Consider the following 18,249-nt stretch of genomic DNA (forward strand, 5'->3'; position numbering starts at 1 on the left):
ATTTGACTTTTTATGTTAAATGTTTTTTGTGGTCTGTTATCGATGGTAAAATAAAATTGTTAATTTTGAATAATGTAAATGACGGTATAGATCGAGGGTAGGAGGGAGAGATGCAGGTGGTATATGAGAGATATGGTTAGATTCTTATCTTCAAACAGTCAGGGATTAAAGTCTCCAAATAAAAGATCACTACTCACCAATTTACTATGGAAAGAGAAAATAGATATATGTATGGTCCAAGAGACGCATTGGTTAGTAAGAGATCTGGATAAAATGAAATTTCAGGGTTATAAAGTCTTAACAAATGCTTCAAGGGTAGATGGGGGAAAAAAAGAGGAGTCTCTATTTTGGCTGCTAATACATTAACAGTGAAAATGTTATATCAAGAAAATGATGTAGATGCAAAATACAATATTCTCATATGTAGCATAAATCAAATGATAGTAACATTAATACATGTATACGCTGCGGAGGGAGAACAGAGAAGCACCTTGAATAAAATAATAGAGATAATAGATAGAGTCAGAAAAGGACCAGTTATCTGGGCGAGAGATTTTAATATGGTGATGGAACCTAACCTAGATAAAATGTTACCAACGGGCTCTGAATTATCACGAGAGGTTGTTAAACAGGCACAAAGCCTTAATAGATTTGTCAGAAGAAATGGTCTCCACGATGTATGGCGCACTTTTCAACCAGATAAAAGATTTTACACATTGGTCGAGGGTACATAATTCTTACTCCCGGATAGATCTGGTCCTCTGTGAACCTATATCCCTACAGAAGATAAATAAGATTGGCTTTGGTGAAATAACCTGGTCAGATCATAATGCTATCTATTGGGACTTAAGATCCAAGGAGAGACAAGGTCTCGTACATCCTGGAGACTTAATGAGACCCTTTTGGAGTCAGATGATAACTGTAAATATATGAAAGAAATAACTAAACTCTTTTTCAATTAAAATATGACCCCAGATATTACGCTTGAAAAAATATGGTATACTTATAAATGTGTGGCAAGGGGTCATCTGATCCAAATGGGTACCAGACCAAACAAGAAAAAGGTTCAACTATAGCAGAGCTGCATATAACCCTTTCAGTAGAAAAGGAGAAAAATAAGGAAAATCCTTTGGAAGAATTAGCTTCTCGAATTGGTAACATTAGGGAAGAAATAAACCAAAGATTATTAAATAATGTTAAGGATACCTTTACAAACCTCAATCAGACCTATTCTCTTAAAGGAAACAAAGCAGATCAAATCTTGGCGGACAGATTAAAAAAGCGTACTGCCACTCAAAAAATTTATAAAATATCTAATAAAGGGGAAACCATATATTCTCCATCAGAAATAAACTGACACACTGTATGAGCTACGAGTAGCTATCTTTTCAATACTGACACCTCATACAGTGTGTCAGTTTATACAAGCTACTCTCTATCAATAGATATACACTTAAGGCTATCATAGATTGTGTATATTTTCCCCTTTCTTTTTAAACCACCAGCACAGTTTGTTTGCACTGTTTCACAGATTTTTTTTGTTTAGTATAATTTATGAAATAAAGATATTATTTTACTTTAAACCTTTTCAATTTAGTTTTTACTCAATATGTGGGAATCATCCTGTATGTCTGCTTGTGTAACAGTTCACCAGGAGTTGGAGCCCAGTTGCAGGAGATGGCACAGGGAGGAGGCAAAAACCAGAAGCGCAGTACAGATTAAGGGGAAATCCAAAGGCAGGGTCAGACGAGAAGCAGGAGTCTGGGCTTGCAGCGGAGTAACAAAGTCGGTAAATCAGGCAGAGGTCAGAGTCCAGGAAATCAGTCAACAGAGTATCAAAGATCCGGCAGGAAAAACCAAACGGGCAAAATGACCAGATACTAGGTTTCAGGCAGGGCTGGCTTTTACAGCCTGCTAATTAGATGTTACATACAGTATAAGGTGGAGTATCTTCTTATTATAACAAATGGTTATATTTCTTAGAGATAAAACAGAAAAAACACGTAATAGTGCAATATTGTCTGGGCAATATAGAAAGTGCAGAAGATGAGTGAAATATCACTCACAAAGCAAGAGCCTGTAGGTAAGGCTCAGTATTGGGATATAGGTCCCCATTACCATCTTTATACTGCCAGGAGATTGCAAGTAGTTCAATGTCCTCTCAAAGGTGAGTATAAGTATAAAGTGCTTTATTAAAATAAGTGCACAAACTTTATAACTAAAAGTATAAAAACAAGACCTTACAGTTGAAGGTTAGTTTGTAGAGATAGTCTCTGGTTGCAAAACGCATTTCGCCTCGTTTAGAGGCTTCCTCAGTTGCTGTAATTTCTTTCTGTAGATGTCCTCGGGCGGTCAAGACGGCACTTCCACTTCCGGGATTTGCGTTCCATCGGTGGAACGCACTGTTTTGATGGCTCCGTCTTAGGCGGTCAGACGATACTTCCGCTTTCGGCATTTGCGTTCCAACGGTGGAACGCATATATCATAGTTCTGTTTTTCGTGTGGTGGAACGCATCTATGCATCTATGCGTTCCACTTTGATTCGTCCGGTTTGACAGTCTCTGTTATACCATATAATTCATAAAGGCAGTCTCTAATTTGACAGTCTCTGTTATACCATATAATTCATAAATGCAGTCTCTAATTTGATGCATAGCTCATATAATTCATAAAAGCAGTCTCTAATTTGATGCATAGTTCATAAGTGCAGGAAAAAATATTGCAAATATTAATAAGTAAAAGAAATAAAAGAAGGTTAGCAGGATAAATACCCTTTCATCTTTAATTCTAAAATACCCCAATATAAACCCCATTCCTATATGGGTATGAAAAAAAAGGCGGGTATGAAAAAAAAGGCGGGTAAAACTAATTATAAATAGGTATATAGAAGAAACATATAATTTATATAATTATAAATATTTGAATAAAATATGTACTATGTCAGGAATAATGCAATGTATTAAAATATATAAAAAATACAAAAGAAATGAAGGCTCTAAATAATATATTAAAATAGGAAAAAGGGGATAATAAAGAATAAAATAAGCAAATTAATTAAAAATGTAAATCCTCAAAATCCGAGTTTAAGCCATATGGAATAAGAGTTTTAAAATTATAAATAAAACGCATTTCTTCTTTACCCAATATTTTAATATAGTTACCCCTTCTCCAATCACATTTGACTTCCTTAACTGCACAAAAAAACACGTGTTCTGGATTTTGATTGTGGATTTCTTTAAAATGTAGGGATACGCTGTGGGTTTCTAAACCATTTTTAATATTACGAATATGTTCAGCGATTCTGACCTTTAACCCCTTAAGGACACATGACATGTCTGACACGTCAAAATTCCATTTTATTCCAGAAGTTTGGTCCTTAAGGGGTTAAAGGTCTAATGGTCCTCCCTACATAAAGCAGATTACAAGGGCATTTTAAAATATATATATAATGCCCTTGGAATGACAAGTGAGGTGATCTTTGATAATGTATGGTTTGTGGATAATATGTTCTAAATCTTCCAAATGTCTTTTTGTGCTTTTAGTAGTTCTGCATGGGAGACATGTACCACAACCATAACATCCTTTTAGATCTTGAATAAAGTGCTTAGGTTTTTGGGAACTTAAATGGCTTTTCACTAAAAATATTTTTAAAATGTTTTGCTCCTCTATATGTAATTTTAGGTTTTAAGGGTAAAATTTTATTTAGAATTGGGTCATCTTTTAATAGGTGCCAGTGTTTATTTATAGTTTTATATATGCGTCTATTTTGTCCATTAAAATTGCAAATAAAAGGAACTTCATTAGTATCGGCTAATTTTTTCTTTGGTTTATATTGGATAAGATTTACTCTTTTTAATTGTCCTACCTCCTCCATTTCTTGATCTAAAAGTGCTTAATTATATCCTTTTTCCATAAACTGATGTTTAATATAATTGACCTGTTCTAGATAGTCTCTATCTAATTTACAGTTGCGTTGAATCCTTAAAAATTGGCTCTTAGGAGCGTTATGGAGCCAAGGTTTATGGTGGCAACTGTTGATTTGCTAATTAAATGCAGCTGACTCTAATTGGGAAAGGGCTACAGGTGGATCAGCATTGGCAGAGAACCTGACTGAGATGCTGGAGCTGTGAGTGCAAACCCAGCCAGGTCTCTTAAAGGGGCGGCCACGCCTTGCTGTCTGCAGCTTGGGATATGGTATCACCCGTACCTGTCTACTCAACAAAGTCATTCAGGGTATCCTTATTTTTCTCTAAGTTCAAGAATACTAGGCTGACAGTTAATAGTAGGCTGACAGAGTAAGTTGAGCTTACAGTTAAGGTTATTTAGTTAGGACATGAGTAGTCAAATATGTGTTCTAAAATTTACACATTATTTATAAAAACAGCGAATTTGCTAGGCAAGGATAGGTTAATATACCATCGGCACTTACAGTACCCCTCCAAGGCCAAGGTGAGTAAGATGAGAATGGTAGAGTGACAGAAAACAAAGGCATAAAGAAAAAGTTAAACAATGAGTTGAAGCACATAACCATTTGCACGTTCAGGTAAGGTGGCTGTTATGGGTGTATAGCGGGTCTGGTAACATGGAAGGGCATGCTAAGTTCATGTTCAACTGACTCCTGACTTTGGGAAGCGCAGGAAATCTGCTAGGCAGTCCTTCAGGGCCTTGAGCACATGTGGAGGCCAGTAATGCCAAGTGTTCACAAGGGATCCGATTTTGGTCAGTGTCAGCACCTGCCTCTGTGTCAGTTTGCCTGTTGCTGGACCGCACCGTATGCATGGTCGCCATAGTGGGGGCCTCCCCTCAGTCAGCATTAATCGCTCTAGATGCAGGCTTGTACTTAGGTGACAGTTCAAGCGGTTCCTCTTTTGCATACCTCTCCTCCGTTCTTCCCGCTGTGCGTATCCAGGGCTCTTTGTTCTTTCGAGTTGGCTTAGTAGTTGCCCTCCTTGCGTGGACCCAACATGGTTTCTGCCGCTGTGGGTGAACTGTTGGAGGGTCCGAGACCACCAATTGGACCCGAGGGCGCAGGATTGGCTTCACGGGTAAGCATGCTGGGGGGGTTTGTGGTGCACATGTGGGAAGCATGTGTTGCAACTTGTCCCAGAAGCATTCTAAGAGGGTGTCCAGCCTAGGCAGGTCGTCACTGACCGTGAAGGCCATCACTGACCGTGAAGGCCGCACCTGAATACACCTGTGGAAGTGCCATGTCCACTCTGCACACTGCTGCCTGGGGTAGAGTGAGTCTGAATGCGGGTAGGTGTCGGCTGCTGTGGAGGTGCAGACCAGGATGACCCCCGCTGGGCCCAAGGGGTCCAAGGGTGAGTTAGTTGAGGAGCCCATGTTACATGCGACTGCTTATCATGGCGGTCAGGCCCCGTCCCCTACATGTTGCATTTTTGCTGAGTATTTCTTACACATGATATGTGCCACTGTCATAAAATCTCCCAAATGATGCTCAGTTACATCTTCTGAGTTAAACAATATGTCCAATGTATGATCTAGACACTATTTTGCGAAGTTACAGTGCTGTAAAAGAGACGTGACAAGTTCAGGTTTTTTGGTGTGAATTTTCATGGAGGGTTTTAATGCGCCCATGTCCCACTTTGGAGCACTTTAGCAGGCTACATATTCCAACTACACTATAAAGGCATACCATTTCTTAAAGAACACATCCCAGGGCATTTCAAAAGGCATATTTTGAACCTTTAAATTTAAAACAACGTTTGTTAGTTAAGAAAACTAAATAAAACTTAATCAATATTGGTTGGCTTGAATAAGAATTATCACTATAACATGCAGTATGAAAGTCCCAAATGTACAAAGTTCAATGTAGCAGTAAGGTATTGATACTACTTGTACAATGTTAGCTTGTGCCAGGTAACTTCAGCTATTGAACCAGCTGGAGTTAGTCTCCTAATCAGGCTATTGAATATAGTACTACTAGTGATGTCTTCTTAAATTTAAAATAAATCACTAATATGTGCACAGTATCATACTATATAAAACTGCTACATTGAACTTTGTACATCGATCTAGGGTTAACTTAAGTAAATGACGTCCTTAACGCAAGGACAAGCATGATGGAAAATTTCCATCTAGCGTCATGAAGGGGTTAATTAAACTAAAGTTGCTTTGGTGACTATAGTGTACATTTAAGTTCTATTTAGTGGAACTTTTCTCAAAAAATTAACAAAGCAAAAAAATTATTAGATCTTAGGTTTTACATAGTCAAATAACCAATATTATTGCATTTGTGTTAACATTCCTATTGAAAATTATCTGATAAAGTACATAGAGGGTAGATGTATTTATATGTTTTATGCTCCATAAAGGGTGTTTTTGAGTTCATTCCTTGTACTATTTATTCATTAATTGTAATAAAATTGAGTGGTAAGCTATTATGTCTTTAATTACAACATAACTTTTAATGTATTGTTGAGAGGGAGAATCACAAAGGTTGTATGTTAGTGTTAATTTCTTATTCTTCTGTACTATTTGTTGCTTTGTACTTTAAGCAGTCCATCCCTTTTCTAATTATTTGTACATATAACTAAATGTCTATAGCTATTGTAGCGGAGTGCTGATTTCTCACAGCTATTCTCCACTTTGGATCCCAGGGAGGCTCAGGAACAAGTCAATAGTAAATCCACAGCAGAGTTTCCATCAGGTAAACAGGTACAGCAATATCCCCACAGCACTCCCAATAACTGGACGACACACAGTTTCAGGAGTAGAACTGACAATCGTTTATTCCAAGGTTTCTTATAAAGCCTGCTCCCATGCAAGGGAGGGAACTACAGTAATTAGGACAGTAACCAATACAGTGCTTGTTACCTCCCACACATCTCCTCCCCTCAGAGTGAGTCATAATCCCCTTAACTTGTACAGTACGTTACCCCAAACCTGGATGTACCCCTAAACCATCACACAGCATTAATATTAGGGTACCGCTAGGTAGCCCTGATCTGGGTGAATATAATATCCAAAATTCACCCAGATCGGACCAGTGGTTCGGTAGTTACGGGAAGGTGAAGTTTGACCGACCGCACACGAGTTGGTATCCGAAAAGGGTTCCATGAGATTGGGCCCTGCGGTCGGTCTCCGTTCGGCAGTTAAAACAGACCTTTATAATTGCCATCCATACTTTAATTCACATAGATAGTGATTCCCTCATTCGGTACTTTGTTACTACCGAATGGGGATTCGTTATGTCTCTCCGTTCGGCAGTTACGGAGCTCTGGAGGTCTCAGCGGTGTTCGGTTGTTTGAGTGTCCGATTTGAGTTCCAGACACTCGACGACCAAACACCGCTGAGATTTTCATGCGTAAGATGGCCGCCGCCACGTGTACGCATGCCGAATGGCGGCCACCCAGATACAATGTTAATGAGCCAGTTAACTTGCGGTTTGGAAAGAATGTGAACCTTAATTGCTGGCACACTTCTCTCCGAGGTGGTCCCTCCGTTCGGTAGTTTCCATAAGCATATAGTACGGATGGAAACTACCGAATAACATACAATTCACATATTAAATAGACGAATAGCAATTTCAACATAGGAAAAAATAGGACGAATACAGTCACATAGACACTTTGCAGGACAGGCTTACTGCATTCCGCTACACTGCTCCCCCTTGCCCACAAGCCGGCATACACAGTCTGATCCCACACGGATCGGCTTGGGGATGACCGGGGTGCTCACGGATCATTTCTCCAGATCAGTTTGTCGTGACAACCCGTCGGCGTTTCCATTTTGCTTACCCGGGCGGTACTGAATGTTAAAGTCAAAGGGCTGCAGCGCCATACTCCAGCGCAGCAGCCTGGCATTGTCCCCAGCCACCCGGTTCAGCCAGACTAACGGGTTGTGATCCGTGAGCAGAGAAAAAGCCTGTCCATACAAATAGGGTTGCAATTTCTTCAAGGCCCACACCACAGCCAGGCATTCCTTCTCGATGGCGGCGTAGCTTACTTCCCGGGGTAAAAGTTTGCGACTGATGTAAGCCACTGGGTGTTCTCCGCCATCGGCCCCGACTTGGCTCAGTACTGCCCCCAATCCAAACATAGAAGCGTCTGTGTGAACAAGAAAACGTTTAGTTGGATTGGGAGCGGCCAAGACAGGGGCATTAACAAGTGCATCTTTCAAGTGTTGGAATGCCTGCTCACACTCCGGGGTCCAGGTTACTTGGCGGGGAAGGTTTTTACGTGTCAGGACAGTGAGGGGTTTGGCCAGGGCACTATAATTGGGGACAAACTTCCGGTAATACCCTGCTGTCCCTAGGAAGGCTAACACCTGGGTTTTAGTTTTCGGGGTAGGCCACTGTGATACCGCCTCTACTTTGGCTGGTTCCGGCTTTTGTTTACCACAGCCCACTCTGTGACCCAGGTACTGTACCTCGGCCATCCCAATGCTACATTAAGCTGGTTTTAGGGTCAAACCAGCCTCTCTGATCCTGTCTAGAACCGCTCCTACATGGGCCAAGTGCTCCTGCCAGGTATCGCTAAATATGGCAATATCATCGAGATATGCGCAGGTGTAGTCTTGGAACCCATCTAGGAGGCGGTCCACCATCCGCTGGAAGGTAGCCGGCGCGTTTTTCATCCCAAACGGCATGACCTTAAATTGGTACAGGCCGAATGGGGTGACAAAGGCGGACTTAGGGATGGCGTCCGGGGCCAAGGGAATCTGCCAATACCCTTTACACAAATCAATAGTGGTAAGGTATTGACCCCTGGCCATCGGTCCAGTAACTCATCTATCCTAGGCATCGGGTATGCGTCGGATACTGTCTTCTCATTCAATCTCCTGTAGTCCACGCAAAAGCGGGTCGTGCCGTCCCGCTTTGGTACGAGGACCACTGGAGAGGCCCAGGGGCTATCCGAGGGCTCAATCACTCCTAACTGTATCATCTCCTCAATCTCTTTGCGCATATTCTCCCGTACCGCTTCAGGGATGCGGTACGGGGTCTGGCGCATGGGAAGTTGACCTGGGGTTTCTACTCGGTGGGTAGCCAGAGGGGTGTATCCAGGCACATTAGAAAAGGTCTCCTGCTTTTCTTGCAGTAGTTGTTGTACCTCGATACGCTCCTGTGGGCTCAACCGATCCCCCAATACAACTGCTCCTAAATCCCCAGCCAGCTGTCCGTCTTCTAACAGATCGGGGAGGGGTAGGCTGTCGCCTTCTTCAGAGGTGGGGGCGCAGATAGCTGTCACCTCCTCTGAACGTTCCTGGTAAGGCTTCAGCATGTTCACATGGATCATGCGTCGCCCCCCATTCCCCGCGCAGTGGCCAATTATATAAGTGGTGTCACATCGTTGTTCTACCACTCTATAAGGGCCTTGCCAAGCGGCCTGTAGCTTATCGTGTCGGACAGGTTTTAAAATTAAAACTTTCTGTCCGACCTGAAAGCTGCGGTCCCTGGCGCCCCTATCGTACCAGGTGCGCTGACGCGTCTGAGCTGCCTGTAGGTTTTCGTTTACCGTCTTGGTGAGGGCTTCCAGGCGATCTCGGAGGGCCAACACATATGGTACAATAGGGGTGCCGTCGGCGCTACGGTCTCCCTCCCAGTGTTCTCTAATCAAGTCTAGGGGTCCCCTTACTCTCCTCCCGAATAGCAGTTCAAAGGGGGAAAAACCCGTAGATTCCTGCGGCACCTCCCTGTAAGCAAACAGTAAGTGCGGCAGGAATTTTTCCCAGTCTCGGTGAGTCTCTGCGAAGGTTCGGAGCATCTGTTTTAAGGTGCCATTGAACCGTTCGCAGAGCTCATTAGTCTGGGGGTGGTATGGGGCACTAATTATGGGCTTGACTTTACAGAACTTCCAGAGCTGTTGGGTGACCTCTGCCGTGAACTGAGTGCCCTGATCCGAGATGATCTCCCTGGGTAACCCCATCCGGGAGAAAACCTGCATCAGCGCCTCAGCCACCGTCTCTGCATGTATATTAGTTAAGGCTACCGCCTCGGGGTAGCGAGTGGCGTAGTCCACTACGGTCAAGATGTACCGTTTGCCCGATGGGCTAGGCTTCCGGAAGGGGCCTACAATATCTACGGCAACCCTATGAAAGGGTTCCTCAATTATGGGTAGGGGGTGCAGCTTCGCCTTACGCTTATCCCCCCTCTTTCCTACCCTCTGGCACGTATCGCAGGTATTACAATACCTGCGCACCTCCTGGCTAATCCCTGGCCAGAAGAAACTTTGGGTCAGCCGATATCTGGTACGGCTGACCCCCAAATGTCCGGATAGCGGAATATCGTGCGCTATCCGGAGTAATTCGGTTCGGTACCTCTGAGGTACCACCAGCTGTCTTGCCGCAATGGGGTCTGACCCAGCTATCTGTTTATTCGTTTCCCGGTACAATAACTGTCTGTCCCACACAAATCTTTCCCCTCCGCCCCCGGTTGGATAGAGGTGACCTTGTCTCGGTATACTTGTAAGGTAGGGTCAGTGATCACCTCGGCTACAACCTCGTCAGGAGGGGCCCATGGGATACAGTCTAGGGAAGGGGAGGAATCTCTTACCTGGACCTCCGGCAGTGCGTTGTTGTGCTGGGTGCGGGCCTGTTGCCTGGTGACTACTGGGTGTGCTTCCTCAGTAGTTTGGGGCTCAAATGCGGAGGTGAGTTTGCCCAGATCATTCCCCAGGACCACCTCAGCAGGTAATTGCGGCATTAGTCCCACTTCCACATTCCCGAACCCCGCACCCCAATGTAAGTGTACCCTGGCTGTGTCTAGCCGATACACGGCTCCCCCTGCAACCCTGACAGCCACAGTCTTATTCAGTTTGGCCTGGTCAGGAACCAAATGACTTTGCACCAAGGTGATGGTGGCTCCCGAGTCTCTGAGCCCCTGCATAGGCTTCCCTTCCAGATACACGGTCTGCCTATGGTGCTGTCGATTGTCCGCCTGTGCCTGTAAGGGGTTGGCCTCATGCAGCACTTCCCACTGTTCCACAGTCGTGACTGGAACGGCAGAGCTGTAGGGAAGTGGTACCTCGTCCTGGTAGTGGTGCGCTGCTGCTCTCGGTGGTGGTGGTGGAGGCCCTGGTCGGATCCAGGTGGTGCGGTCTCTAGACTGCGGACAATCTCGCTGGAAATGTCCCCACTTCTGGCACCGGTGGCATTGCACAGAAGCAGGTGTGCGGTATCTCGGCTGCGCGGCTGCTGGTGCTGGTGGAGGGAGTTGTCTTGGTGGGGGTTGAGGGTTAGGAGAGAAGGAATTTCCCCCTAGTGGCCGCATGGCAGGTTTAGTACTCACTGCCTTGGTTTGTCTGCGAGCATCCATAAAATCATCTGCCTTTTTGGCAGCCTCGGTGAGGGTGGTGGGGTTACGATCCCTCACCCATTCCTGTAGTTCTGTGGATATCCCCTCATAAAACTGTTCCAACAGCAGCATTTGTAACAAGTCCTCCATGGACCGCGCTTTACTTGACTGCATCCACCCAAGAGCTGCCCTTTCTAGTCGGCAAGCCCATTCTGCGTGCGAGTCTTTGTCCGCCTTTTTCAGTTCCCTGAAGCGCCTCCGGTATGCCTCTGGTGTTATTGCATACCGGGCCAGGATAATCTCTTTTACCCGGCTATAGTTCCTAATTTCAACATCTGGTACAGTGTGGTAGGCTTCAGCTGCCCTTCCTGACAGCCGTCCTGCTAATATGGGTAGCCACTCTTCCCTTGGGATGTTATGCAGCGTACATAGTTTCTCAAAGTCTTGGAGGAAGGCATCTATATCCTCCTCTGCTTCCACATACGTTTTAAAAGCTTGATAGGGAATTTTGGGCTTACCCTCTTGTGTCACAGCTCCTGCTGCACTTCTTTCCGGTGTTTGTGGTCTCCTGTTTCTCATCACAAACTCCTGCACCTCTGTCATGGTTTTAGAGATGATCTCTGTTGGTGGGTTTTCCCCATAAAAGGCCAGTCTGAATTGTAAATGCCTTTGGAACTCCTCCTGTTCTGTTTCAGGTCTTTGTTCCGTGGCCTGGACCTCCTCTGCTCTGTATTCTGCCATTACTTCGGTGATAAGCGTTGCTTTGGATTTGCTGCTGGCAGAAACACCTTTTGCTTCCAGAAGGTCTTTCAATGTGGTTCTCTTTAGCGTAGAAAGGTCAATCTCCATTAATCCTTGTTCCTCTGTGAGTCTGGATCCCACCGCTGCCAACCAATGTAGCGGAGTGCTGATTTCTCACAGCTATTCTCCACTTTGGATCCCAGGGAGGCTCAGGAACAAGTCAATAGTAAATCCACAGCAGAGTTTCCATCAGGTAAACAGGTACAGCAATATCCCCACAGCACTCCCAATAACTGGACGACACACAGTTTCAGGAGTAGAACTGACAATCGTTTATTCCAAGGTTTCTTATAAAGCCTGCTCCCATGCAAGGGAGGGAACTACAGTAATTAGGACAGTAACCAATACAGTGCTTGTTACCTCCCACACATCTCCTCCCCTCAGAGTGAGTCATAATCCCCTTAACTTGTACAGTACTTTACCCCAAACCTGGATGTACCCCTACACCATCACACAGCATTAATATTAGGGTACCGCTAGGTAGCCCTGATCTGGGTGAATATAATATCCAAAATTCACCCAGATCGGACCAGTGGTTCGGTAGTTACGGGAAGGTGAAGTTTGACCGACCGCACACTAGTTGGTATCCGAAAAGGGTTCCATGAGATTGGGCCCTGCGGTCGGTCTCCGTTCGGCAGTTAAAACAGACCTTTATAATTGCCATCCATACTTTAATTCACATAGATAGTGATTCCCTCATTCGGTACTTTGTTACTACCGAATGGGGATTCGTTATGTCTCTCCGTTCGGCAGTTACGGAGCTCTGGAGGTCTCAGCGGTGTTCGGTTGTTTGAGTGTCCGATTTGAGTTCCAGACACTCGACGACCAAACACCGCTGAGATTTTCATGTGTAAGATGGCCGCCGCACGTGTACGCATGCCGAATGGCGGCCACCCAGATACAATGTTAATGAGCCAGTTAACTTGCGGTTTGGAAAGAATGTGAACCTTAATTGCTGGCACACTTCTCTCCGAGGTGGTCCCTCCGTTCGGTAGTTTCCATAAGCATATAGTACGGATGGAAACTACCGAATAACATACAATTCACATATTAAATAGACGAATAGCAATTTCAACATAGGAAAAAATAGGACGAATACAGTCACATAGACACTTTGCAGGACAGGCTTACTGCATTCCGCTACAGCTATGAAATGAGAAAAAAAAAATATGTGGAAGTCACAAACACATATCTGAAACTAATTTGTTCCTGTCCAGTGTCCAATGAGTCCAGCCAAGATACACGTTGGCACTTCATCTTAGGCAATCATTTGTAGGTAGGGGTGAATGGAATGCTTGAAGGTGTAAATCTTTAAGTGTTTTATTAAGTTTCTCTGGAGAAGTGAAGGTCAGTAAATACCTTCCTTCACTATTCTTTACAGTACAAGGCAGCATTTCGCTCTATGCATTTGGACGTCTTGGTCCAAGCAACTAGCTCTGGCTTTGGAACTCTTACCCATGGTTGCAATAATTACTAAAATTCTGTGAGAATAGACAGCCAAACAGTCATTAGACAGCCGTTGCAAATAAATTCACACTCACTGAACATCAGTAAGGTGTGGGGAGGGGGAGTTAGGGGGGAGGGCAGTTGGATCACTTGTTGAATCCTCTCTGGTTGATTGATAAACCTAGTAAAGTACTTGTCTTTTAGGTTTATTTTTCTGTCTCTATTCTTATCACATAACACACAGGGGCAGATAAGAGAAACAAATATCACTAACTGGAGCAGGTAATGTTGGGTAATTTGCACTCACTGAAGCAATTCCTTGCTTATAGATACTTGGGAAATTAATCAGATGGCTACAATGCATTATCTCTGAAACCAGTAGCCACAAGCATTAAAATCAAAATGTGAAGCTTGATTTGGTTTACCCTAAACAGACTTTCTGTAATAAAAACATGTTTATAATAGATTGTTAAAGAAAAGAGAAGTGGGGGGGGCGGGGCCTGACAGCCAAGATGGCCGGACGTGTCCTCTGAGGGCTCCTGCACCTGCGGGCACACAAACGCCCAAAATACCTGATAAACCGAAGCCCACAACGCAAGCTATCTGGACATCGATCCGGGACTCCAAGCGAAGCAGAATGGTACCACTCCGGTACCGAACCGCCACAGTGCAGCCCGAACCGGCCATGCGGCCTACTACTGAGCGGGGCCTAGAGCATGGAGGAGGCGGCCGATCCCCCGGCTCGGGGCCCGCTCACAAGCGAGAGGAAAGTGAAGCCCTGCTACCCACCCCTTCGGACCGGCGGGGGTTAACCGGGTCCAGCCTGGGGACGACACCCCTGCGAAACCGCAAAAGCAAGCGACGACCACACAGGACCCACGAGGTCCAAACAAGATGGCGGCAACGAAGCAGCCGGAGACGAAGCTCACAACACACAAGCCCCCCGGAAACATGACAGAGTTCTGCGGCAGACTCATGGCTTACCTCTGCACACGGTTCCACACCCGGGGACAAGCCTTTAGGTGGGCAAGGAGCGAGGCAGCAGCATGGATCCGCCCGACGACCAGACGGCGCATGAGCTTGATCCCTCCTCGGGCCTCCAAAAAGGCGCCGGGTGGGAAACGCCGGCACCCCACGAGGCGGGAACAGCAGTCAAGCCCACTGATCACTGGCACTCGCTCCCGACTAAGCCAAGGCGAGAGCCGCAAACAAGGCCAGCCAGAAGACCATCGGGTAGTACCGGACTCCTCAAGCCAGCGGCAGACCTTGCCACGAACCTGGACACACGTCGTCCGCAACAGAGGACACCAAGCAGCTGAGGGGACTGGTGCTACAGAGCGAAATGAGCGGAGAGCTATGCCACCAACTGCCGGGGGGAGACCCCCACGAGGACAGAGACTAACCATATGCACACTGGCATGGCGGTTCCCAGCCCTGGGAGTGGGCTGAAGAGACACTAGCCGACCAGCACAAGCCCAAACACCAAGAGACTCACTCATTTATCCTGCCTGTGCTATGGTCGGTAATATTGACAAGGAGAGCCCCGGCAGTGCACCCCCAAGCAGACCCCAGCCACATGTTTTATGTGTCATGTTTTTCAATTTGTCCAACCTTCAGTAGTCCTGTAAAATTTACAAAGGCATAGCCGGTCGAGACCTCCCCAGCTTCTATCATATCCTTGTTAAGTTTACTATTTTCTCTGTTTAATAGGACTCAGCTCATGTTCCCTATATTGGAACAAACATTTAGGTGTTCTCGCTAGTCCACTCTACATAGCGGTATTTAATTAACCTTAGTATGCTTAGTCTCATGCACCTCACAAGCCTTAAATATGTGTGTTACCAGATAGGCTCCCAGCCCCCCCAAGTCCCCTCAAATACACCGCTACGCATAGGTGGAGGGACCAAACACGGTTGATAAACTAGCATGTCGACTAGCTATAGCTACCCACTTCCATGCTTCGACATACCAACGAGGTAACGTTTAAATTTGAACCTGACTTAGCTAAGTGAACCCTCGGTGTTTTGCATAAATAACTTGTTTAACCTGTATGATGCCAAAATTGAAATTTTCATAAAAAAGAGGCCGTTACGCCTGAGGGTGCATGTAACCATTGTATAATTTTCTCTGTGTAACGTATGTTTCTCATGCATTAACCTCATGTTCTCCTTTCTGTATTGACCCATCTTTTGCCTCAATAAAAACAAAGATTGACAAGAAAAGAGAAGTGGTCTTGATCTTTATTAAGTGGGAAACATAAGGAAGTCAGATAAGAGTGAGCAATGCCATCATCTTTGTATGTATTGTAATTAAGTACACATTTGAGTGTTTGAATATATGTATTCTAGTGAATTTTTTGTATAAAGAGAGGGAATCTTAAACATGAAAATGTAGATATAGCTTAAGAGCATTATTTCAGATAGGGCTGCATTTTTGTTGAATTTTTTTTATTTATTACTCAATACAGTAAATTGTTAAGCATGATATCAAATGCTCATATGACAAACACAGCATACTGTCATCCACATGGGTAGATGACCTGGACAACTAGGGCCACCGCCTGAATCTGCAGATCCGTTGGGTCTGTGAACACTGCCCAGGGGAGAGGCTACCAGACCTGCTACAGGAAATATTTGCACATGTCCTGGGCCCCCAACAAGGCAGATAAGTGAGCCTGGTGAGGGGTATTTGCAACCCACAACTGCCTAGGGAACCAACAAGAGATATAATCTGCTGCCTCAAGCACTTTTGCATCAAGGAAGAGATCCTGAGAGTAGCCCGGCGTATGCCTTCCGCCTTGATGGGAAACCTATCCCTATCTACCAAGACCTCTCACGCTTTACACTTCAGGTGAGGAGGGCTCAATCACATCCGCTGTGCAAGCTGTGGGAATGCAATATCGCTGGGGGAACCCCTTCTCCATATCAACCAGACAAGGTGCCGAAACCCTTACTCTCCGTAGCCCATAAGAAGTACCGAGATTCCTGAGAGCAGCAGGGCTCCCCAAGCTCCAAATTGGCTTGCCAGGCAATTCATGCAATAGCCCTTTGGACCCCCACAGATGCCGCCACGACCAACGAGACTGGCCCCCCTCCACAGAAGCAACGCACATGAGTCCTGTGAAGAAGGTGAATGAGAAAAAGGCAGGGAGGACCAGTGGACCAGTGGGAGAATGAAAAGGGGGGAATGGAAAGCAAGAAAGCACTCAGGGCTTCAGAAACAGCCTAACACGAGACCCAGTCAGCACTATCCAGACACCAGAATGTTTTCCCACACTGGCATTAGGCCACTGCATTTCTTTCCATGAGTTGAACAGTTCCTGACATCAGTTTACTTCATTGACGATAATTCCGGTAGCAGTACACCTATAGAGACAGTACACCAGCTAGCATACCACCACTGGTACCAGATGGAAGTTCCACTGGAAGGCGGCCCTGCTTCTCAGTTCCATACCAGCTAAGGACTAAGTGCTCACCTGCAAAGAGGGGTAGTGTTGCTTTCCGAAGGGGATCTGGACGCTGCTGCCCTGACTGCTAAGCAGCACTCGGTAACCCCTACTTATCAGGAGTTCTGTCCAGTTTCCCGTTAACCCCACCTGTGGGAGGACTCTCCCCACACACAGGCCTCATACTTGGTTTTTGCTCCTTCCTTTTTTTTCACTTCCTCCCCCCTTCGTCCCTACATCCTTCTCCAAGTGCGTGGAATCCCAGAGAAAACTCTCGCTACACACAAGAAGATCTGGTCCTAGTCTCGTATAACATCCGTGACTTCAACATTCGAGAGAAACGTACCCACCTTCTAAGGGACTCAAAAAGATTCAAGATGGCAATCCCATTTATTCAAGAGACACACTTCCAGAAAGGCAGACAACTATCCCTGAAGGATCGCCACTTCCCAGTTGGGATATTCAGCATCAACTCAGAATAAAAGACTTGCGGCATAGCGATATTAATCTCCAGAAGTATCCAATTTTTAGTCCTAGATGTTCAGAAGGACCTCTAAGGAACATACTTGCTGGTAAATGGCACAACCCACGACCAGATGTACACATTTGTGAACCCGTACGTCCCAAACTCGAGACAGCATAAATTCCTCTAAACGAAGCTTGGTAAGCTCTCAGGCCACATGAAAGGGACAGTGGTAATTGGGGGTTACTTTAACCTAACTCTATACCAAGAAACGGATACCACTACTAGACAGCGAACACTGCAAACAAACAGGCACGCTAAAACGCTGTGATTCCTCCATACTCACCAACTCACGGACTGTTGGAGGGTCCTCAACAGCATGTGACAATACATTTTATTCCACAACACACGACTTCATGCTGCACTCTTCCATCAATCTGCTGAAAGGCTTGGATATACTCCCGATGACATGGTCAGACCACAACCGACTGTGCCTCGGATTACGAGCACTGCTGTTCCGCCCCCGCAAGGTATCATGGAGACTGAACAAATCGATCCTCTCAGACCCACCATTGGTGCAAGAAATGGGACAAGACTACTTCGCGACCAACGAGACCCCAGACTCAAACGCACTGAATTGCTGGGAGGCACACAAGACAGTGATCCACGGCCACCTCATAACTCGTTGTTCCTCTAGAAAATGGGAGGCCACTCAGGAGATGACCACTGTAGGGACATAGCTGAACTACAGTGGCAACATAAACTCATGCTTGATAAAACTGTATATAGGGACCTTCTCCTGAAGTGGGGCACATTTTCAACACTACTAAGCCAATCTAT

This window comes from Pelobates fuscus, chromosome 4, assembly GCF_036172605.1.
Source record: "Pelobates fuscus isolate aPelFus1 chromosome 4, aPelFus1.pri, whole genome shotgun sequence".
NCBI lineage: Eukaryota > Metazoa > Chordata > Amphibia > Anura > Pelobatidae > Pelobates > Pelobates fuscus.